The sequence below is a fragment of the Manis pentadactyla genome, chromosome 17 (genome assembly GCF_030020395.1).
Source record: "Manis pentadactyla isolate mManPen7 chromosome 17, mManPen7.hap1, whole genome shotgun sequence".
NCBI lineage: Eukaryota > Metazoa > Chordata > Mammalia > Pholidota > Manidae > Manis > Manis pentadactyla.
In genome coordinates this window covers 35,838,315-35,862,838 of record NC_080035.1, presented here as the reverse complement: position 1 = coordinate 35,862,838, position 24,524 = coordinate 35,838,315, and the positions used below count along the sequence as shown (strand labels likewise).

Here is a 24,524-nt window from a genome sequence, read left to right as displayed (position 1 = left end):
TACTTTTTATAGGATTTGCTGCCCAGGGGATAATAAGTAATTAATAAATTTATGGTGAGAAGATAAAGCTCTGTAAGTCCCCAGGCAATAGGTTTTAGAATGTTAGTCTGAGTCTGGGTCATGGAAGGAAGAGCCCTGTTTTCAGGGACAAGGAGATGGCAAGGGAAATGTCAGGGTCACGCTCTGATGAATGAGGGCCTGGATTCAAGTCCGAGCTTATCTTTCCCACAGGGCACTTGAGTTCACTCAAAGTAGAGGCACAGATTCAACTGTAAGGGCTCATGGCTAGCAGCCCAACAGTTGTGTGGGTGCTTTGGGCACTAGGAGCCAAGAACTATCCCAGGCTCTGTGGAGATACTTATCGGAGGCTCATTTCCTCAGGGCAACAGAATGAACACAAAATCCTGACGTGTCTGATGGGACTCCTAAGTGACGATTCCTGAACAGAGAGGCACACAGTGGATACTCAGTTCCCTAAACAAAACTGAGTCTGGTATTTGGAGACACTGCAGTGGAGTCAAGTTAATGAAATAAAGACCCTGTCAGTGCATATTACAATGTTATATTACAGTCCTTTAAGAGATGTTCTCTTTTTACATTTTACATAATATTTTTGTGTGTAGGCACCACGTATAGGCAGCATTGGTTTCCTCACATCTACTTGAGAACTATAACCAAAGAAAAAAAATGAAGTCCAGAGGTTGAACTTCTAGTTCAGTGTCACAATTGAGATGGAGCTCAAAAAAGATATGTAAATATTATGAGTTTTTATTCTGCTTTTGAATCCAAAAGCCATTCACCAAATCCCCTGTGGCAGTAGGAGCTTTGATACATAGCTTCGGACAGGTATCTGTTCTCGCTCCAGCGCAAAGCCCCACTCTCATCAGTCCCCTGCTGGATCCAGCTCACCCTAAAGGGTCCCACTCTCTGACTCCTACCTCTGGGGTTGCTTGTCTCTCTCCTTGTACCCATTTTTCAGGATCCATTGCATCTTTCAAAGCCCAGCTTGAGTCCCAGAGGACTCCTTCAGTTCTGATGGTGTGAATCCTAATATTTAGCACATACTGCTCTATTCTGCTTAACATCATTTGTTCCCAAGTTGTTTGGGAATTTTAATTTTTGTCTTTTGGATTTCCATAGCCTAGAGGAAATAAATATTGATTGATCCAATTGTTTGTAGACCTTAATATTGGACACCATAACCTGTGCACTTTAATTGCAATACTACAGTAGAGAGTGGGAGCTACTAGTGTTGGAAGAAAGAGAGGACCAGAAATACCTAATAACACATTCCTTAAGTGTTCCTTTGTATAAAAAATATACACAGGTATACAGTTTTAGATTGTGTTATTACGAGAGTTGGAATACATGATTCCTAAGAGTGTTTCCATATCTATGAATGTGTCTAATCATAGAAGGTCTGAGTAACCACTCTTTAGAGACCATGAAAAACTCAGCCTGGATGACTAGATGATTCTGGCAGGAGAGCTTATGTTGCTCAGTCAGTCACATAGAACACCTGCATGGGAAGGTGGAATCTAGAGATCAGGCTGAACTTGGGAGGCAGAACGAGTGACAGGAGGAAACTCATGGAGCATCGGAGTTCACACTGGGGAAGGGGTCGGATCTGTTTCAGGCCACTAGGAAGTTCAGGCAGAAGGTAGCAGGTATCTACCTAGAGGCTGGAGCTCATGAGCAGAATTCCAATTGTGAGATGATATGGGGAGGAAGAAAAAGTGGGGATCATTTAGTGAATGGGAAGGGCCAGAAAATGTGCATCCAAATTCTTTATTAGACTGCATGGTCAGAGCCAAACCTGTGGCAATTCCAAACAGAAGTTGAGACAGAGTGCTGTTAGTTTTGGGCTCCTTACAACTCCCCAAGTACTGGATGACCAACCTAATCTAAGACGTTGCTTAAGGCTGAACCCCTAGGGTTTTAGTGATCTCAGTTCTGAAGGTCACAGGGAGCCAGTGACAGGGAAATAAACAGATAGTTATAATTACCTGCCAGAAAAGCAAAAGAAATCTGAATTTAGTACTTATATGCTTCTTTGAAGATGAGTTAATGTTTATACAAGGAAGATTTTGATGGAGCCACTGCTGATTGCACAGGAGATGGAACGTGCTCTAAGGTGGGTGGGTAGGTCAGATTATAAAAAGAAGTTATTATAATACAATATTTTTTTCTTCCAAGCATATTCTATCAGCTGATCTGTTATAACCTGCAGTTATCTTTTTATTTCTTTCTAAAAACCAAACAAAAAGCTCCACTGTTGTTCTGATGATTTCTTCTATAATCTTTATATCTTTAAAAAATGTTTTCCTTTTGCCTTTTTCAGTGGGAAAAAATGTGTCATTTTTCTAACCCTAAACTACAGAGATGTAATAGTATTTATCTCTACAGCTCATGGAAAATAAAATCATGTGTTTTAAATCAATTCCATTTTGTTTCCCATTATTGTCTTCTGTGCTAAAAACTTCTTCCTTTTGTCTTTCCAACATCTCAAAAACCTTTCTTAAATATTCTTCCCAGACAGAAAGAATGCACAATACTAGGTAAGAACACTCACATGTGAGCCATGTGCATCCTAGCATCCTAATTTACTTCTCATATATCATGTGTGTGTGTGTATATATATATATATATATATATATATATATATTTACACACACACACATGTACTTGTATATTCTAATTTATTGTGAGGCAAAGAAAGCTCACCAGAGCAGTAGGGAGCATGTGTGTGTGTGTGTGTGTGTGTGTGTGTGTGTGTGTATGTTAGGATGAGGAGGGTTTTTATAAGAGCTTAAGGAACATACAACAGTTTGAGTTAAGAAAGGCAGGAGCTGGAGAGCATTGGACTGAAACGCTGAAACAGGCTAGTGAATTATGGGTTGTTTGAGGTTCTTGAAACAGAAAGGACAGCCCATTGGCCCATAGAACTGCCCGGAAAAGTAGTGCTTTTCAGGAAGGGAGATGTGCTCTAATGCCATCAGACAGGCCCATGTTTCTCTTCTTTGGGGATAAGCAGGATACGGTTTTGAAATGGACCTACACATAGCTAATAAACTGGAATTTGGTGGACTCTGTGATTGGGTTGGTACCTTTATATTGCTGCCACATCCCAGAAATGATCCATTCAGAACCATTAAGTGGTAGAAGTTTGCCTATTTGGGGCTCATCTCTCTCTTTTTATTTTTTTGGTAAAATTGAGGTATAATTGACATACAATAGAGTAGTTTCAGGTGTTCAAAATGATGATTTGATATTTGTCTATAATGTGAAATGATCACCACAATAAATCTAACTCTATCATCCACATGGTTCCAAAAAATAGTTTTTCTTGTGATGGGAACTTTTAAGATTACTTTTAGCAACTTTCAAACATTTAATACAGTGTTATTAACTATAATCACTATGCAGTACATTGCATCCACAGGACTTGTCTCATTTCATAACTGGAAGTTTGTACCTTTTGTACCCCATTTACTCATTTGCCCACCCCTTGTTTTTGGCAACACTATTCTCTATCTATGAGCTGCTTTTTTTGTATTGTTTTCCAGATTTCACATGTAAGTGAGGTCGTACAGTATGTCCTTCTCTCTCTGACTTATTTCACTTAGCATAATGCCCTCAAGGTTTGTCCATGTTGTCACAGGTGGCAAGATTTCATTATTTTTATAGTTGAGTAATATTCCATTGAACATTGTACCACATTTTCTTTATCCATCTGTTGAAGGATACTTGGTTGTTTCCATTTTTTTGGCTATTGTAAATAATGCTGCAGTGAACATGGGGGTGCTTGTATCTTTTCGCATTTGTGTTTTCATTTTCTTTGGATAAGTACCCAGAAGTGGAATTGCTGGGCCACACAGTAGTTCTATTTTTAATTTTTTTGAGGAACCTCCAGACTGCTTTCCATAGTGGCAACACCAATTTACATTCCCACCAACAGTGCACTAAGGTTCCCTTCTCTTTACATCCTCTCCAATAGTTGTTTTTTCTTGTATTTTTCGTAATAGCCATTCTGACAGGTATAAAGTGATATTGATTTTGGTTTGCATCTCACAGTTGATTAGTGATGCTGAGCATCTTTTCATGTGCCTGTTGTCCATCTGAACATCATTTTTGAAAAAATGTCTCTTCAGTTCCTCTGCCCATTTTAAGATGGACTGTTTGTTTTTTTGCTATTGAGTTGTATGGATTCTCTCTATATTTTGGATATTAACCTCTTATATTTGATTTGCAAATATTTTCTCCCCATCAGTAGTTTACCCTTTCATTTTGTTGACCATTTCCTTTGCTGTGCACTCACCTTTTTAATCTTAGGAGAAATTCAAGTGGCATTTCTGATAATAGTAAACAGGAAGGTGCTCATACTAATTTTGAGTCTCTCGAGGCAGGATGAGAGTTTTCCAACCATTGCATGCCCAATACCCAGTACAGTGCCTGAAATACAGGGAAAAAATTGAAACTGGGGTTATTTGTTTTTCTCTGAAAAAGAAACGGTTAAGATAAATGGGGAGAACCACAGGGCTTATTTTCTGAGACACTTCTCCAATCAACTACCACAAAAACTATTATTTTGTAGCCATTCACAAGCTTATAAAGTCTTATCAGTGGATCAGTTATTTTAGCTACCTAAGCCAAAGTTTGGAATATTTTTGAAATTTATTTATACTGGCAGACCCAGAGAGAAGACAAATCCATCTTCCTGTGGAATTAAATGTTCCACAGGGGCCAAACTAAAGATTTTGTTTTTGGGTTCTGGTTTTTCACATGTTTTTGTTTGTTTTTAATAGCTGACACAATCCCATTATCCCATTATAACTGGGACATTTTTCCAGTTACACTCATGATGTAATTCTGAGATTCAAATAATAGTTATACAATTGCCAGAGGAAATCTAAAGATCTTTCTTTGAGAGAAACATGGGTTGTATATACAGTTTCCTCTGGTGGGCAAGGTCCATGTTGAATGGATAAACTCTAGTCTCCACTCTAGGATTTAAAAAAAACTGTTTGTTCCTTTAAAATTACAGTTTTAACTGTTTAAGTTTCAAAAATATTAGCATCAACTTTATCTAAGCATCTCTTCTCTTTACCTGCTAACACTTTGTTCTAATATCAGGAAGATATAAAATGTATCTAAGTTTTGTTGACTTATTTCAGACCGACCCAGTTACCTCCATTCTGAGGTTGTTTTAGTTTATGAATTCTAAAAATAACAGGCATTTCTTGTATAACAAAAATAAAATATGGAGTCAATCATGAGCTGTACATGTGAAAATGTACAAGGTGGAGAGCTGGGATATCGTAAACCATAGGCAATGCAATCAGACCTGGCTGTGAGGCCTCGCTCTAACTTTTACTAAGATCTTCAGAAAGTTATTAAATTTTCCTGAGTCTTATGTAAAACGCAGACAATAGAAATTTTCTTGTAAATCTTTTGGGAGAGATAATTTGTGTCAACTGCCTAGCTCAATGCAAATTTATTATTATTACTTTATTATTAATGAGTTCATGTTAATAGTTTTCTAAAGCTAAGAACTCTATTCATAACACTACCTTAATATGTCCATAGAAATATTTCTATAATTTGTCACAATCTTCTTCTTTTTGCAATAGGTTAATTGGAAGCTAGTTTTTTGGGTTATACAATAGCCAACAGTTAAATAATTACAGGAGACAGAACATGAAGCACAGATAGTAAACGAATGATCCTCTCAGGAGACTTGGGGAAAAGAACTTCTCTGATTTGATAAGATAATACTTAAGATATAAGGAAAGCTATGAAAAGAATGGTGGAGAGGTCCTTTAGGGTGGTCTTGTACATACCATAAAGGAATGGTATACTGTAGATCCCCACATTAACCAGATTGGAGCTTCTTATATGCTAAACCATCTTTCTTTGAGTATCTAAGACACTCAACATAGGCGAGTGAACAATGCATGTTTGCCAGTTTGATAGGGATGCTCAGGGTTTGGGTCTGCGATCAGTAAATTTGTGCTTGCTTCCCTCTGGTTGTCTGCTCTGAATTTGAAGAGCTGATAGTGCTACTTGATTAGAACAGTATATTTTAAGTGAATACTTTGACATACACTATTTTATTAACGTCCCTGCCCAAGCTAAATAAAGGGTAGGGAGGAAGCTTGATTGAGGCGCCTATCTCAGTGTCAAGAATAAAAACATGGGGCACTTGAATTCTAAAATAGAAACATCCTATGCTAACTTTATCAAGGCATAATCTTTACTCCAACTTCATGAGGATAGTCCTTACTCAAACTATCATCTTTAAAGAGAGCAAAAATGCTCATACGTACATGACCGTGTTGATCCTGCATTTAATTACAACTCATTTGTTAGGGTCTAAAGTCCACTCCCTCCAGCAGAAGCACAGCTTCCAGTATCTGGGAATGGCATATGCATACTTTTTTTGAACATAAAACAAATCTTTTGAAAGCACATCTTATTGAAATAGATTTAATTGAACCGGACACACATAAATTGAATTTAGTTGAAACAATGATACTGAAAATTATGAGGCTAAAGAGCTTAATGATGTGTTTCAGATTTTGACAATATCAGAAGTCACAGCTTTTAAACATTGTAATCATGGGCTCTGTATTGAATACAAGAACATCCTAGAAGTCCTTTGCCCTGAGATGTGCTCTAGATCAGGAGTCAGCAGATTTTCTATAAAGGGCCAGATAGTAAATACTGTAGACTTTTCAGGCCACCTCGTCTCTGTGCCAACTAATTAACTCAGCTATTGTAGCATTGTTGGGTAAATGGCAGAATTCCAGAATCTCCTGCCTGTCCTTAGTCCATTTACATATCAACAGGTGTTTACCACTGCAGTCTTCTGCAGCCTTTGGGGTAAGGGGTGGAGAGAAAATAGCCATTCTCCCCTCCCCTCTGTTCCTGATATGTAATTGGCCTGGCATCTGCCAGTCATCAAGGACCCGCCCGTGGAGTTCCTGCTGTAAGGGGTGGGCAAGGGAAGTGGAGCACAAGCCGTAACTGGAGGAGACAGATGGTGCCAAGCCTGGCTAGTCACTGTAAGGAATAAAATCCTTCCTCCCAACCTACCCTTTCCCTTGACTTATTTCAGTTTCACTGGTTTCATAGGGGGACTCACCCTGGGCCAGGAACACCCTTTACCCCAGAGCTACCCCAGAGCTACAAGCATGAAAGCATCCATAGAGAGAACATAAATGAGTACAGCTATGTCCAAGAAAACTATTTTTATAAAACAGGCTATAGACTGGATTTGACCCATAGGCATTAGTTTACTCTAAATAAAGATCCCTAACAAGAAATAGAAGTGCAACCTTATAGGGAAGATCATTGACAGCTCTTCTTCGAGGCTGAACTCCAGGATATCTCATCACCTGAAAGCAGGTCTCAGTTACCCTGGAATGTGTCTTATACCCTGTTTCCTTCCTCTTATCCTTTATTGTTGTTTTATTATATGAGTGAAAAATGCTGAGTCTAGAAAATTCAGAAAGTACAACCGAACAAAAAGAAGTAGAACATTCCTCAGATAAAACATCTTGTTTTATATTATTTCACATATTTTACTATGTGAAGAAGTAACATGTATTTATATAGATACACTTTTATTTACCAAAAAATTAGATTATACCATGCATATATATGTGTACATTTGTGTGTGTATGATTTTTTCTTTGGTAACCCATTTGGTAGACACATAATGTTTCATTAGCCTCTAAGACCCTTACTTGACTTATCAGTAGCAATGGATTTTCCTGTATATTTTACTATTATTAAGTGTAAGTGAAAGACTAGCCTTTGTTACATTGGAATAGAGAGATTAAAAATTACTTACTATTCCCTCTTGTGATCTTAAATTCTAATTTTAATCGAAAGCAAATTATAGTCTGCATGATGTACTATATTTTTAGATCATGTTCAAGCACACAAGTAAATTTTTAAAAAATTATAATGTATATTTTCCTTCTACCAAATCATTTTTGAGTTGTACTTTTGAAAACAATGATCAGCTGCTTGCAGCTGTTAATTTCCTTTCAAAATGTCACCAAATTTAGAAGCAGGTGCAAGGATTCTGTTGAAAATCTTGACCCCATTAAATATTTGGTGAGAATCTAAATCTTGACTTCTTAAAAAATATCTTTGCAGGGGAAAGTTCTGATTTTGGAACTTGCCTAGTATGAGGACTTCTTACTTCGACTCCCAAAATCTAAATACAGAGCACATCCTTCATGATATCTGTTTACAAATCAAGGGAATGGCGATGTCTCAGCTGGAAGGATATGGGCAGAAAAGAGTCTCCAGTGGCCTCCTTCATTTACTCACAGTCAGCCTTCCTTCTAGGGGTTCCAAATTAACAGTGGGGCAACTTTTATTTTTTATTTTCTACTTTGAACAAGCAGGTGTTTCTTTCATGAGGCCCATATGTTCCTTCACAAGCTTTATCCAAAGCACCTATAGTATATAGCCTGTGGTCATGTGGCATGCATCCAGTTTCCTTACAAGACTTTCCTTTTTATTTGGAAGAGAATATGTGAAAAGTGAATGTGTAGGAGTGTGTGTGTGTGTGTGTGTGTGTGTGTGTGTGTGTGTGTGTGTGTGTGTGTGTTGAAGAGACAGAACAAAAGAACAACAGCATTATTTTGGGGCTGGAACATCACTCGTGATGCCAACAAACAACAGTGAATATGAGCTGTCAGGGAGGCCTGCTCTCCAAACTGACCCCACGCCAAGCCCCTGCTTGTGGCCTGTTTCCCAGCAGGCTGCTGCATGGCTGTGGCAGACCCCAAGAGCAGCTGTCTCTGCCTGGCAAACAGGCAGTATCTGGCTAGGTGGATTTCTCAAGTTAAAAATAACTAATTATGAAGAAAGAAGAGCACCACTCAAAACTGACTGCTCCTTGTTAAATCAGGATCGTCAAGAGGAACCCACAGGTGAGGGACAGGATGAAGAGGGAGAAGTCAGTGGAAGCAAGAAAACAGATTGGCTTCTGCTGTAACTGGGGAGAAATGGGAAATACCTGGAAGCCCAAATAAAACTGGCCAACACAGTGCTAGAAAGAATTCTCTGTGAAAGCATAGCTTTGTGATCATCTTTAAAGTGAGGGTTGCTCTGGAGAATGCATATGAGGTTATGAGAGGAAAAAATTGCACTTCAGAGTAAGTGACTGCTCTGCCAGTTCTTACAAGGACAGTAAATAATCTAGAGCAAAAGATATACATGCTGATTACCTTTACAAGCTTGAAAACAATTCTGCCATCTCTACTCATCCTATACTCACCTTTGTTTTCATGTTAGCATGGAGGTGAAAAATATGAGCACCTTTATTCTATATTGGCCAGTAATCAAGAATATGTTACCATCAAAGTACAATACTCCAAAAGTTCTTAAAAATTGGATTGTTAATAAATATGAATTGAAGCATGCCAACAAATAAAGAAATTGCAATAGTTTGTAAGACTAAGATCAGTGGCAATATTCTGTCTGGGCATGAGTTATTTTAATAACTTTATTTTCAAATAAAGATGATCAGGACAGAGTAGCTATCTATAAATTAGTTTGCATTCAGTTTTTTTTATTTTCCATTATGATGCCTTCTAGGGACTTGCCACCCCAAAGTGTAACTTGTGGATTGATATCGTTGCATCAGTTTGTTAGAAATGCAGAATCTCTCACTCCACCCCAGACCTACTGAATTAGAATCTACATTTTTAATAAGATCTTCAGCTGATTACAATGCAGATTAAAATTTGAGAAACTGTCCTATATCATCAGGAAAACTTAAGTTCTGTAACTAGTTACACCTATATTTCAGACAATACTGATTGTAATATTTACCAAGAGTTGCTGGATAATCAAACCATCAGTCACTATCTCAAACTAAGTGGTGATTCAAAGGAAAAGTTAAAAACCTTCTAAGGGTCTTTGGCTGAAATGGATAACCCTGGAAGAATTACATCTCTAATAATAATAAAAGCAAAGTAAAGCAATGTGTATTTGCACATTTAGGACCATTGCCATTTAAATGTGTTTGCTTCAATCACATTAGACACTATTCTGTTACTGTAGGTCATTTACTTCAAGGAAATGATGGCATCATGAAGTATCCCATTAAAGCTATTGATTAGCTGTCATAAAGTCAGCTCAGGATGATATTCAGTGTGAATTGAATTGAAGCCATATGTCTCAGATAAAATTGTATTAGCTGATTTTAAATATAGTCTATTAGATAGACTGTTAGATAACTTAGTCTATCAGGAAAAATTGATAACTTAAATATTGTCTATTAAATAAACCTGAAAATAGAAGATATAGTAATCTTCCTAGAAGGCAACAGTCCCTTCAAAGAATGGTGAAAAATGACTCAAACTTCAACTTTGCGATAAGTGGATGACGTGGGATTATAGGCAACCCTGTGACTCTGGATGAGGAAATGAACAGAGCTGCACACAATGAAGCATGATGTATGGAAGATCTCAGCAGTGGGAGGGGCGACATAATCTCTTCCTAGATAATCTGAGACTGCATCCTGCGATTGACCTACTCTGTGAACTTCACCTAACTCCAGTGGAAATCCTGTACATGAAACAATGACAGGATGTCTCTGGAAATGTTACAGCAAGTCAGGGTTCAAAACACATTGTTCATAAAACTCATGGAATCTTTACATGCTGCCCACCAAATAAAAAGAAATTAAAAATATCTAGGGAAATTCCTTACTTATCAAATTCAATAGGCATTTACTTGAAAAGGAAAAACAATTTTAGCTTCATTGTGGATAAAAGTTTTTAAACTAGACATTTTTAGGGAAAATGTTAATGAGCTAATGCAATGGTTCTTAGACTTTAGCATGCAATAGAGTCATCTGAAAGGCTTATTAAAACACAAGATTTGGGGTCCTACCCCAGATTCAGTAGATCTGGCGTAAGGCCCAGAGTTTATGTTATAACAAGTTCCCAGATAACGGAGAAGCTTTTGGTCCAGAGACCATACTTTGAAGCTGCTGACCTAAAGCAAGATATATTGTTGATGACTTTAATAGCCAACTATATATTAATTTATTCTACAAACATCATTAAGCATTTTCTGCATGCCCAGGACAAGGTACTGAGATGCAAAATTGAATATCAGCTTTGCTCTCCAAGAGGTCATAGTTAAATGGTATCACCAGTCTTGTGGAGGGGAACTTAAACTCTTGAAGCATTAATTAGAGGTGAAAGAATTTCTCCAACCCTCAGTACTGGAGGAGAGACTGGTGTCCCCCATTCCCTGTGCCTCCACTTTGTTTGGTCCTCAGGAGGTCTCTGAACAGTAGAGAGAGGGACAAGCATTATTTTATGGACTTCTCATCCAAATGGGGTGATCTCAAAATAATAAGCATTTAGTTGAGAGAAGAAAGTCTATAGGTAAAGACAATAACTCATTTTTATTTGGTTTGTAATTATGTCTAACTGAGAACTTTGAGAGTGGAATTGCTGCCATATAGCACTATCTGGGAGCAGAGAGGTTTTTGAGGTAACTATAATATCAAAGATACATGCCCTTTGACTGCTTGAGGCTTCAAAAGCCTTTGGGCCTCCAAACTTGCATCAGCATGAAGGAGGCTGTAGTTCCTAGTGCTCACTTGGAATGTGGGCGTGGAGAATAATGAACATGGACTAATTTCCCAGAATGCAGAGCCAGGGACCACAGAGAGCAACAGGGAGCTTCTTACCAGAGAACAGATGGAGGTCTAGTCCAGGCACTTTCCCTGCCTCCATACAAGGGAGGCTTCCCGATGCCTGCATAGCAGGATTTTATCACTGCCAGGGATAAGCGTCCACTGTGGGTCTCCCATTGTCATTCAGTGGGCAGTCCTGTGGCTCTTATCCTGTTCCTTTTCCATTACTGCACACTGGTTGAGTATGGGTGTCGGGCTGAGAGGATGAGAAGAGGTTTAGGTAACTTACTTTTTAGTTCATAAATTGCCAGACCAAATGAAGCCATATATATTCTTGGTGAGTATTGAACAAATCCTTCAGATCCTGGACTTTGAACTAGCTATAGTAACTGGATGAACTTTGGATTCAGTTTCTCCTCAGGTGGTGCGTATGTTTTGTATGAAAGGTGTGCCTGGATATTTGAGGGTTAGATTCTGGAAGAGATGAGTCATGGCAAAGATTTGTGCTATTCTTCCATTTGTAGAAATATAATTGGGAGATGTCTTCCTAATTCTTCTTACATCCAGGTTAATTGCTTGAATAGCTATGATCAATGAAATGTTAGTAAAAGCATTATTATAATCAATGATTGTTAAGTGGTGTGTATCCCTTCCTGGCCTAGATGGTTAAGTGTCAGTACATCCTCTTCAACTTCTTTTCCTCACCCACCAGTTAGATGTTCATGTCCAGGGTGACTGTGAGAGTACTGAGAACGGTAGAAATAAAAGGTGGGGGAGCCTCGATCCCTGAGTTACCTCTTGGAAGAGTCATTGTGCCATTCCCTTACTGGATTGTTGCATGAATGAGAAATACACTTTATTTTCTAGATGAAGTCATTGAAATGTGACAGTCTATCTGGTCTGTTAGTATTACTTTAATATAGGTATTTGTTACTTATTTTTCATTTAATCATAACTGGGAGCTCAGGAGAAAGAGCAGAGTACTAAATGAAGTGAAAGTACTACATTTTTCTCTATGTATCTGAATTGTAGGGTGGATTAAATTTTGTGACCTCATCACAAATACATTTTACCTCTTACAATAAATAATTCTATGAGGTAGCTGTTGTGAGCTCGATCATACAAAGAAAACAGAGGCTTAGAATAGGTACTGTGCTTAGGTCCTGGGTGGCAGAGTTGGGATTCTTACACTGATCACTTGAACTCCAGAACCCATATTCTTCTCTTTCTCACACTCTACCTCTCTGCCAGTATCACCAATATGAATAATTTCTCTGAAGTTGGCTTTCTGCTGAGGATAAACTGCTTTTTGCTCAACAGATTTTTATAGCTGCATTGCCTCTTTCAAACAAAGGAGACTTCTACTGAAAAAGGCTAAAATGAAAAATTCAACTGAGGGTGTATGTATGACCTAAAACTGACAGAAGAGAGGGAGAGAGCTGAGACTGTGAGAGAGAGACTTGGGAGACCCTCTCCACAGCTGTCATTCCTGAAAGCAAAAGAGGGACTACCCGGCATCCACCAACCCAACCCTACAACAAGATACCCTCTGGTTAGATTACAAAACATGTCATTGAACACAGGGCTGAAAGGTAAACTTGGCCTGAAAGATTAATTGGGTAGTCATGACCAACCAATTGAGAATTACAACTATTTATTCTATAAAAAGATTGTTGCTGCCAAGCACACTGTCACTGAAGACTTGTTTGGAGTAAGATACTTGATCTTCTGATACGTTCTGTATGGCATGTCTGATATGTTCCGTATGTCCCAGTTTTGTGTTTTCATGATATTAATTCACCCCTAGTGTAGAATGGGATTAATTTTTAAGGAAACAGGAAGCATGCCAAATATTATTCTGATTTTAAATTAACTGTAGGTTTTCATTGATTTTATGTATTCATTCAATATAATATTTATTCATTCGATGATTATATTTAATAAAATTATTCTAAAACTCTCCTTAAAAACACTATAAGAAATATAATGAGTAATTTAATTTGCAGAGTTGCCTGGAATTTAAAATACTGGAATTTTTCATAGAGTTGAATATGGCTTTCAGGTTAAAAATTTTAGGCTTCCTCAGAAACTAACAATGAGAAGGTGATATGAACTTGCAATAAACCTGCCTCAAAATTGCCAACATATGATTAAGGAGAAAATTAGGTCCTGCATGCTCTGTGTGATGTGACCCATGAGAGGATAACGGGACAGATACTGACCCCCTAAGCTGAAGTCATGTATTTAGGAAAGATGGCTTTAGTAAGAGATAAAGATCAGAGATTCAAACTTGCTTTTAGCTGACATTTTTTGACCCTAATTTCCAATTTTAAAATACATATATTCCATAGCATTGCTATCAGCAATGGACTGAATATTTGAGTCCCTCCCAAATTCATACTTTGATACCTAATCCCCAATGTTTTAGTATTTCATGGTGGGCTTTAGAGAGGAACTGGATCGTGAGGGTAGAAGCGTTGTGACTGGGGTTCTTGCTGTTATGAGAGACCGGAGAGCCAGCTAGCCTTCTCATTATGGGGGCTCGATGAGAAGTATATTCTCCAAGTCAGGAAGAGGGCCTCCACCAGAACCCAGCCATGCTGGCATGTTGGTCTCAAACTTCCAGCCTTCCAAACTGAGAAATAAATGTGTTATGTCTAAGTCACCCAGTCTGTGGTACTTTATGTGCAGCAGTCTAAACAGACTAAGACATTGCCCTTACTTCCAATAAATGCCATTATACCTATAATCCCAGTTGAGGTATGTAAATCTTTGCACAGGCAGGATAAAAACAGCTCTTTTATCTGGGCCTCTGTGGAGAAAGATGGGGCTATCTGAAGGCAGAATCATGAAGGAAGTAATGTTATTCTGTGGTGCCTCTGGCTGACCTTCTTCATTTTTTTCATCTTTAAGTGGCATCCCATTCCAAACATTCTGACCTGAATGGGTCTTCCTAATTCCAATAACCAGGCCACAAGCCTACCCCATGGACTTACCTCACCCCAGGCCTCAGGATCCATAGTTGAGAATCCCACCATTTTGGATGTTATTCTAGACATCTGGTTGTGTTCTGGTTGCTTTCCAAGAACAGAGTCTTATCCCCAGTGCATGGTATGTCTGCTTTGTTTTCTTACCAATATTACCTTGACTTTGTTAATTATACTTGAAAATGTATTGCTCTTTTGGCTTGTCATACATCATCATTTCTAATTCCCTCTTTTCCCATCTTTTAAGGTCTCTCACCTTTTAACATCTTTCACATGTGTCTTATAATCAATGGCACCTTAGGCTAGATGGCGCTTGTGATATGGTCATTATTTCTCAAACTTGGTGGTTATCTCTAGTCTCATAACTAGACAACTGCAATCTCTTGATATCTTAGTCAACAGAACATTTGGTACCATTTTAAAGTGACATATGAGTTCTAATTTGACCAGTTCTTTCATCTGGCACTTTTCAGTAATCTTATGAAAGCACCAACATCAAAATTTGCAGTAAGAGTGCTTGCAGGTTAGAAGAAGTGCCAAAGATGAAAGCGAAGCATTTAAGACATGCTTCCCCACCAGCACCCTTCACATTAATGAACAGTGGCTCGCAAACTTGAGTGTCTATAAGAATGATCTGCAGGGTTTGTTAAACACTCACTGCTAGACTCCAACGCAGAGTTTGTGCTCCTGACACGGTGTTGGACCAAAGGATGCACATTTCTAACAAGTTTCCAAGTGGTGCTTCACTGCTGGCCCATGGATCACATTTTTAGAACCAGTGTCCTAGAGACTGAATGAAATGGAAAATGTCTCTCCATCTGCTGGCTGTGAGGCCAGCTTGGTACTGAGTCACCTTACCAGGTCCAGTTCTTTGGAACTTTTAATCAAAATTCCCCATTTCCTGGGCTGTTAAGATGTCTCCTCACCCTCCTCTGTGGGCTTCCTTTCTTTCCTGGCCTGTAGCCATTTCCTCAAATCTCCCCTCACAGGAACACTGGCTGTGCAGATAGACACCTTTCAAATTCCAACTGTATCTGCCCGTTGTTTCTCTTTCCACAGTGGTTATCCACAGCTGTTAGTGTGAATGAATTCCAAAAGAGAGAGGCATCTGGAGGGGTGGGTGATCAGGCCTGTGGGGTTACTTTGTGAGGGTTCCATGAGCTGGTGAGAGGATTTAGTGGGAAAGAGTACAACAGAAAACATTTTATATTTTTGTACTGCTGCATGTCCTTCCCTGCTTCATCTTAATTTTATCTTGAGTTTTCCTCCCCTAGAATTGAAGAACTGGAACTCTGTCCAAATCTTTTTCTTCCAAATAGTTAATTACTGCATTTTCTAAAAGTGAAGCAGTGACTATTCCTCCAGCATATAATAAGCATAAATTTTACTTTCACAAATCATCTGTTTGCATACAAAGACTTTCCTTTTTTTTTTCAGCTGACATGCTTCCCTTGACTCTTGAGCCCACCATCTATTTACAGCAAGTTAGCCATGCTCTCCGATTTTGGCAAACTTAATATAATCCATAAAGATTGCAGTGTAAGCTGGGCATTACTATTGTAGGCACAGGTCAGTCTCAGAGCTGCTTCCTCCAGGTTGCATGGTATCCTCACACAGCTGCGCACAGTACAGGAAGGAGCTTTCAGAGGAAAAGCAGAACCAAAAGCCAACACTGTCCCAGGGCTCTGTTGACTCCCATCGTCTAAAGCCTTAATGGTTGTCCCTCTCAGTGTGGATGGAGCCCACTGCTGGCTTTTTCATAAGGCAAAGTGCATTCTCTTGCCACTCTTAGCTGGGTCTCCTTGGTAATTAATTGGAGATGATAATTTTAATAAGGCATGACTGGGATGCTTCTACCTTCCGAGTTCTCCCCAACCGCCAGCCAGTGAATGTTCTACCCATCAGAGATCTACTATTAATTTGGTGTCCTTGTCTTCCTGATCAGGTTTTTGGTTGACAACAAATTCATGTTCTTAGCTAACATCTATCCCCCACTCTCTGGCCACTGGAAACTTGGAATGCCTACCTTGTACACATGAGGTAGTCTTTGCCTTCTGCCACCTCACTCTGCCACTCTATACTTTCTTTCTGTTGTCCTTACCTATTGCCAACTATTCTAGCTGGATTTGGAGTTCTTCTAAATAGCAAATACCATGAGAGAAGCAGTCACATATTCAAGATCACCCCCAAACTTGGGAGGATATTCATCCACTGCCTTCATTATCAAGATTACCCAGAAGGAGGCCATACATATCATTCTTCATCTCCTCTTTCTGACTCTTATTTATTCCAGCTTCCCAATTGTGTATATAGGTCATGGAATGGGGAACAGGGTTTAATAGGGGTGATGGTTTCAGAGAATTGACATAAGAACATCATAAACAATTATTCATTTACTCTTCCTGGGGCAAAGTGTCTGGATACCAGGAAAAAAGACTTCATTGAAATTTAGAAGTTAAATATAAACATATTTGTTCTTCTCTGCACTTTCTCTATGCATATGAGTGGAAGAAGCTAGAAGGTACCCCAAAGAAATAAGAAGGGGGTACTCATTGATTGGTCATATCATTTTGTTACAAACTTCATTTTCTGGTAAGTATGAGTGTCTTGCCTGAGAGTTTCAGCCCCAGACAAGTTCTCTATGGATTCAGTGAGACTAAGAAATGACTTGAACATTCTTGGGATAAAAAGATTTTATACCAGCTTTATTTTCCTGGTGGTAGGTCGAATACTAGAATCACATCTGCATCCAGCAGTCTGCAGGCCTGTAATCCACCTCCATCTCTGCCTCCACCCAGAGCACTGGGCAGAGCTCTTTATATAGTGACTCACTCATTGCCTATAGGGTGAAAGTGTTAGCCTAGCAGTAGGCAAATTGCATCATTGAGTAGTTTAGGGTCAGGTGAAGATACTGGCTATAGGAATTTCCATTTTCTCCACAATGACTCTGTAGAAAAACACTCTCCAAGTAAGGGTTCTACCAAATTTACAACCTGCATGGTTGAGAACCTACTCCTGAGCCAAAGTGAGTTAAGAAAACTCATCAGACCAACCTTTATTGAGTCCCTTAACAATCCTAGACATGTGTGAAGCATGAGTCAGATAACAACTACAGGTTGCATGTGGTAGCAGCATTCGAGTGGGGCAGAGGGTCAAGAAATATTTCTTTGAAGAGTCTGGGTGTCAAAATGTGAAGATCAGTTGGCTGTTGTGCCAAGAGGCCATGCAGATTCATACCTTTGTAGGAGTCCAAATGTCCTACCTGATAAATGTCCTACTTTAATCATTGTAATTGCAAGACCTCATAATGTGCATTGTGTCCATGTCTCTCTCTATTGAAACTATAAGCACTTTGAAGGCAAAGCTTTGTTTATTACCAAACCTTCACAGCTAATCTGGCATATATCAGGTGCAATGTAAGAATGGGGGTATTTGTTGGAGCATTATTATTATTAATAGAATGCTAAGTAACATTCCAAAAATTATTAAACTTTGAAAATTACTTGATATAAACAAAATGTAGTCATTGTTTAACTACTGGCACAATTCTGTTAGAATGTTCATTATAATTTTCAAAGGTGTCTTGTTCTCTGGATTGAAATTTAGTTACATTTTGTAGACTAGAAATGTATTAACAATTAAAGTAAATTATTTTACCCTAGTTAAAAGATGCAGAGTTATGAAAGAAGTCGGTGCATCTCTATTCTCTAGTATTATTAAAAGGCAATGTCTTTTACAGCACCATGTCTTACAAGTATGAATAAGAAATTCTAAGGTCTAGCCTGGGCTTAGCACCCCTCTGGGTCTCTCTTCCTTACTGGTCAGTGAAATAGTTTGGAGAAGAAGATGTCTAAAATATTTCTATTTATCTATCTACCCATGAGCTTTCAGTTATATTGTATCATCAGTCATCTCCTTCTAATGTATTTATAGTAATAATAACAGACTAAACACAGAACTAAAAAGTACATACCGCATCCCTTCTCCCCACTACAGTGCTACCTCCTCTTAAACTCTATTGCAGACCATGAGAATCCATTCTCTTCTTCAAGATCACCAAGAAGACCCCCTGGAACAGCTCATGTACTGTTTAAGCATCCTTATACAAACACATCTTTAAAAACGATTAAATATATAACTTTGTAGATCAGTTACATTAGAGTTGTAATATATACACTGTAAGTAGAAATGAATGTTTATAGTATACCAGGATGTTATATTGTTATATGTTGGTGTAATTTAGACCCTGAAGGATTAATTTGCATAATAGATGATGACCACTTAAAAAATGGCAATAATGCCTAGCCCAAAGTATTTCATCCTAAAAGCAGATACATGCGAACTGATTTTCTATTTGGCTTCCTCTGTAAATCAATATCCAAGGAAGCCTAAAATTTCTTAAGTTAAAAACAGAATGAATTGCTTTGGGGAATGAGATTCCATACCTGACCAGTGTTCTCTAACTATAAGACTGGGAAATCTTCATTGTTTATTATAACAGCCAAAGACCATATTAAAGGCTTAATTGCAAGTAATGTTGTGTTAAATACTGTATGATAGGACTTGAATTTTAAAAAATTGAGTAATATTCCTATGGCATTCATTTAGCACACATAACACACATTATACACATACACACACATCTATTAATCAAAGAAGTAATTGTACTTCATGAATAGAGTGAATTTTTCAAGTTTGGCTGAATAGGGAGGTGATCGTAAATTTCTCTCAGGCTGTTGTAGTTTAAATCAATTTTCTTTGATTTTGTCAGCTGTGGGGCAAGAGAATTGCTTATCACACCCTTGTTGGACTGCCCTTTTTCCTCAGTTTTACTTTTGCAAACAGACTAAACTTTGTTTTTTCAATACTCCTTTCAGGTGTATCTCTTCCCATGAGAAAATCTTTCCAGCTCTTCTATGTATCCTCATAATCCTCATTCGTATGTCAAATGTTGGCCAGTAATGTTCTCACTGATTTTTTTCCCCAAGAAAATGGCTAGACTACCATGTGAGGTGTTTTTTTGATACATGCAGTGTCATGCTTGTTTTTGACTCTGTGATAGGGCTTCACTGCAGACTCCAAGCAAGCTGATCACTCACCATGTCCTACTTTCTTGTTTAACCCATACTTTGTCAAACCTATCCCTGCTGAACTTGTGCAGTCTCCTTTCTTGGGATGTAGCAGTTATCCTATGTGAACCTCCTGTGTTAAGTCTTCAGTTTACAAGGTCACTTTAGCTCTACACTGAGCTTCTGAAATGCTGAGCATGCCCATTAAGGGCAGCACTCCGCCAAGTTACTTACCTGTGGGTGTTCCCTCTGACCACTGCAGATTAAAACTTTGAAGAGCATTGAGCACATCCCTGAGCATAGTGGAATATAATTTTCTTGATGCCCCTCCAATTTGATTTTAATTTACTCATTAAAGACATTTTATAGGGTAGAATCCCAAAACTAGATATTCACAAATGATGATGATGTCTTCGATATAAATACCCATGCCATGTGAAACTAAATCAAAATCTTTGCAGTTGTGAAGATAATGTCTCTGATTTCCCATAAATTTCTCCAGCCTGCAAAGGGTAGTTTTGTATTCTAAAAGGAAAAAAGAGCTATTGGTAGGAAAAGTACATATGTTCAGTAGGGGAGGGGGCTGCTACTGGTCTTCATTCCAAGCAAAGGATCCATCTTTAACAGTACTGGCCAAATGAAATGTGCCTGAAGGAGGGATCAGGAAAGGGATGGATGTCAAAATAATAATATACAGTTACAGAATCAGTTAAAAGTTGGAGAAAGTATTTATTCCATGGAGATTTAGAGTAAGAGGACACCAGAGAGCTGCATTCACCATGTGGAAATAACACCCAGGATTGGGACCAAAGAAGAATTGAAGAGAGGCTAAACATTCAGACCTCTTTTCCATACAGTGTTAGACATTTTTTCTAACTAAGTTTTCTAACATAGTTTTTATTTAAATACAGGTGGGATGGCAATCTGTAATGTGCATGGAAAGACTCCTGTATCAGAAAGGAGTTTCAATGCATGTCCTCCAAGGATAAATGACTATATTAGGAAAGTTATGAAAAAAATTAACTTAGCATAAATATATATGTATGTGTATATATATATATATATATATATATACACACACATATTCTCTATGTGTGTATTATATTTATTTACTTAGAGTACCCAGAACCAAATTTAATAGGAGAGGAAGTAGATGAGGATAATATTTTAAAATATTAACAGAGAATTTTCTCCTGTATCTCCATACACCCCCATATTCCATGGACATTCCCCAGCTCTGGCATCTCAAGCATTCCACATCACAGAACAATGCAGGTGACAAAGGAATAAAATTCCTGGCTTTAGAATATCATCCACAGCCTAGAATTCAGGACAAAAAACATTTGGGAGAATGTATGCTGAAGCAGTATATATTTTAATCCCTGCTGAAAATTAAAAGGTGTTTGGAGTAAGGGAAATGTATAGGGAGTCACCTGGGAATCAAAGAGAACTGTGAAGTTGGCAGGCATCCATCTCCTGATCCACTGCCTTGAGAAGACAAAGGAACTCCAGATGGGTTTGAGAATCTGAAAGCATAGAGCTAAAGCCATAGAACCACAAGTTCCTCAGTTTCCACCCCAGTGCTGGAGAAGAGAAAATGTCTGTTGCATGTGGTTAGACCTGAGTGAGCTTCATAAAATGTCCCGGGACCTAGTAGAATGTTTCTTGCACAATTGAGAGCATTGTGGACCTAACACAGGTGGAAGATTTGGAAAGGCCTCCAGTGGGAGCACCTAGAGGAGACCAAGTTGGAAAGGGGGTAGTTGATGACACTCAGGACCAGGTGCAGAGCAGTGTGGTGTGAGAACTGGTCTCTCTGGCAATGGGGGCCAATTGTGTGTATTTCCTCCCAGCTATGTGTATTTAGTGATGGGAAGGATAATATGAAATAGACCTTTATCAGAGTATTTACACTATGGAAATTGGCAGTTACCATAATAATCAGGGCTCTTTTTTCCTTTTGTTCTTTCTCAGAGATTTGTGTTACCAGCACACGACTGGCTGTGCCCCCTACTTGCCATGCTTCAACACTTATAAAACCTTAAGAAATTATATTAATTTTCTACCATCCAGTGAAACTATGGCTCAAAGAGAAATTATTTTAATGAAATCATGATACCACGTTTCATGCACACCTGAGTATGTGGACTGAGATTTGTACTAAGGTTAGTAAGCTAGCTAATGTAAATTATAACTTTTAGAAATGTTGTAATAAAGGATAATTGAACACACCTAGCAAGTCATAAGACTTATGTTGGCTTTTACATTCTCTGAAGAAAGGAATTACCCAGCATTTGGCACAGCATCAGGGATATGCCTAATATTGTAACATGATAACATTACACCAGCAGTGATGACTATTGCCTGCTGTATCCCTTGGAAATTGCCTAATAAAAATTTTCGTTTCTTCACCTTCTTTTGAAAATCTCCTCTCCTTTTCTTTCCAATTCTTTTCTCATCATTACTTGTCTCTATCTCCTGATGCATGAGTCCAAATATTCTGGATTCATCCATAAGAGAACTCTGGGCTGTAGAACAAAATCTTACCATTATATGGACCACTTTGCTGTCTCCATATTTTATGCATCTAATGTTTCTAGGTGCCATTAGAGAATTTCCATTTCAATGGCCATATTATGCCATCTCTGTCAAATCTTAACAACTATGATACTGCATGTTGGATACGTAGACACTGAGTAACGCCCTTCTACCTTGGCATTTTGCAACCCCTTAATAACCAATGTTACCTTTTGATAGACCTGGATCTATGTTTTAAACCTTATGTGAGTTTTTCACATTACTTTATTCAAATGATGGGCAGGTTGATGTAAGACTGCTTACTATTAACATTTGGAGATATATAATAGTAGTTTAAAATATTCTTATCATTAGACTAAAAAGGGCTATTTAAAGTTTTTCTTAAATAGAAAACTATTATAAGAATTTATTAATCACTGTACATTTTATACAGAGAAGTATGCATTTTTCTGAAGTTTTTAATGAGTATTGTCTCTAATGAAAGTAATGTGTTTCCATGGCATTTCCCTCTAAAATGTTTATGAAGGAAAACACAGAAGAAAGAAGAAAGCTTTAGAGAATTATTCAAAACAACCAAAGGGACCTAATTACAAGAGAATAAGTCACTCACTTATTCAAAAAAGCTGGCAAGAGGTGATGATTACTGAGAAAACGTTCTGTTAAACACAGAGGGTCAGGTATACAGTGAAGTTCAAACTCAACCTGAAACATTGGTTAGAATATTTATCTTTCTCTTGCTTCAAGCAACTTAGCTACACAAGGGGCAAGTCATGAATAAACAATGATAGTTTTAAAAATGGATATGAAATAAAATATTTCAGGGAATGTCTGTTTCAGATATTCCTGGAGCTGAGGGTATAGGTAGGAAAATAATAGGTTGTAGGACAAATCCTAAGATACCTTTTTAAAACGTAGAAAACATTATATCATTTACAAACTTATCTGATAAACGTTTCTAAGACTACATGTAAGTTTGCTTGCTGCCCTAGGAACCATAAATAGATTGAATACGTTATGTCCCATAAAATTTATTTATTAGACTGATGTAAAAAATTAGAAGCATCTTGGTATTAACATTACCAAAGCTATCCATTTATTTTCCTCACTGAAAATCTACTCAAGAGTTTTTATCACCATGAAAAATGTAAGCCAGTAGAGTTGAGAATCTCTTCCTTTGTGCTGCCTTATAATCTTAACTAAAGAGAACCTGTCACGATGTATGGCATTTAATCCTTTGCTTGTTTGAGCCTGTCTTTTCCACTACCTCTGAATGCTATAAATGTGAGGACACATTGTATTCAATGTTGTATGACTGACACCCAATGCAGTTCTAGCATATAGCAGGGTTCAATAAATAATTGTGTACAATTGATTTAACTTGAGTATTCTTTTTCTTTCAAAGGTTCATACCCTATTGCTATGTGATGATTCATAAATGCCCCTTGAGATGGCTTGGACATAATTACGGACACCTCGCTCCTTTCTTTCTATCCTTTTGAAGAAATCATGTATAATAAATTTGAACCCGAGCCACCAACTTAAATACTCACACCAAAAAAGAAGTTGCATACATTGAAGAAATTGTTTTCCTAACCCAAGTTCCTCCTCACACTGCTCAGTATTATCTGAGCATTATTGGGATATCTGAAATATGCAATGGCAATTTTAACACAATTCTCTGAACAGAACTTTTAGATTCAGAAGGAAAACACAGCAAACATCAGTGGTAATTTCATGTGGAATCCAAAACCCTCTATGCCCTTCACAGTTCAATCCACATAAATTCTTCATCTGGTATTACTCGAGCTGAGCTGACAGTTGTGATTGAGAAACATACCTTCACTCAACTCGGGGGTGGGCAGGTGAGGAGAACTGAGTCATCCTTCCCGGAGGTCACGTTGTAGGCCTTTCCTGAGACGTTTGCAGAGATGGAGAGGTGTTTGTGTTTGTGACACACACATACTTGCTCCATGTTTATTTTTAAACTCTTCCCTCAGACCCCTATTTGTGGAGAAGGGAACAGAAGTACAGTTTCCTTGCTCCCTTTAATATTATTTTTACTCTTCTGCCTTAATAGCCACTTTGCTCCTCTTTCTCTCCTATGGTCGCTTTTGGCCACACTCCCTGTCTCTGACATTCTTCTGATGACCAGGGCCTCTGCCCAGCACCTTGGGTCTCCTCACCAGGCCTGGATCAGCTGTTCCCCCTCTTCTCTCCACACAGCCTGCCTTGTGTACATTAAGTCAACCTCCT

At 38.2% G+C, this 24,524-nt stretch overlaps 1 long non-coding RNA gene across 1 annotated transcript; it reads right to left on the bottom strand.

Moving 5' to 3' along the window:
- Positions 1–1,878: 1,878 nt before the first annotated feature.
- LOC130681386 (uncharacterized) lies at positions 1,879–24,178 on the bottom strand. The gene is made up of 3 exons (XR_008994506.1): positions 24,109–24,178; positions 4,319–4,452; positions 1,879–2,006 (listed from the first exon to the last, which is right to left on the bottom strand). It is a non-coding gene; the product is annotated as an uncharacterized LOC130681386 (long non-coding RNA).
- Between the last annotated feature and the right edge of the window lie 346 nt (positions 24,179–24,524).